Source organism: Odontomachus brunneus, unplaced genomic scaffold (genome assembly GCF_010583005.1).
Source record: "Odontomachus brunneus isolate Ranch 3 - 2012 unplaced genomic scaffold, Obru_v1 Obru_scaffold_255, whole genome shotgun sequence".
NCBI lineage: Eukaryota > Metazoa > Arthropoda > Insecta > Hymenoptera > Formicidae > Odontomachus > Odontomachus brunneus.
This window is the reverse complement of record NW_022639705.1, coordinates 328,270-328,783: the sequence shown is the minus strand read 5'-3', so window position 1 is coordinate 328,783 and position 514 is coordinate 328,270. Positions and strand designations below refer to the sequence as shown.

General features: G+C 41.1%; 1 protein-coding gene across 1 annotated transcript in view; it reads right to left on the bottom strand.

The window, feature by feature from the left end:
* LOC116852772 (cytochrome P450 4C1-like) overlaps positions 1 to 514 on the bottom strand; it is a 62,769-nt gene that overhangs the window by 51,085 nt on the left and 11,170 nt on the right. The gene's annotated exons all lie outside the window — the stretch shown is intronic.

Below are 514 nucleotides of genomic sequence, written 5' to 3'. Positions count from 1 at the left end.
TCAACCCCTAAACCTCGAGATAAGCACATAAAAAAAATACGTGTCTAATGTTTTTTGATGCTCTACAACATATCCAATGCTCATCAAATTCGGTGAGGGACGCCCCCGACCGTTTCCTTGTCAGTATTGTTTGAGCGCGCGTTAAAGATGGACACCAGCAAAGAGAAAATACGTCATATTTTACAGTTTTTCTTCAATAAAGGCAAGTCAGGCTGAAAATGTGAATAGTGTTTATGGTCCTGATACTGTAACAGCCAATCACGCGCAATTTTTGTTTCGTCGATTCCGTTCCGGTAATTTTGATGTCAAAGATGCACAATGCTCTGGAAGGCCAATTGTCGATAATGTCGATAAAATAATGGAAATCGTCGAGTCCGACCGTCATGTAAGCACTGTTTCAATTGCCCAGGAGCTAAACATTGCACAAAAAACCGTTTGGAACCACTTGAATAAGGCTGGATACAAAAAGAAGCTCGATGGTGCCACACGAGTTAACACAAAAAAACCTCATGGT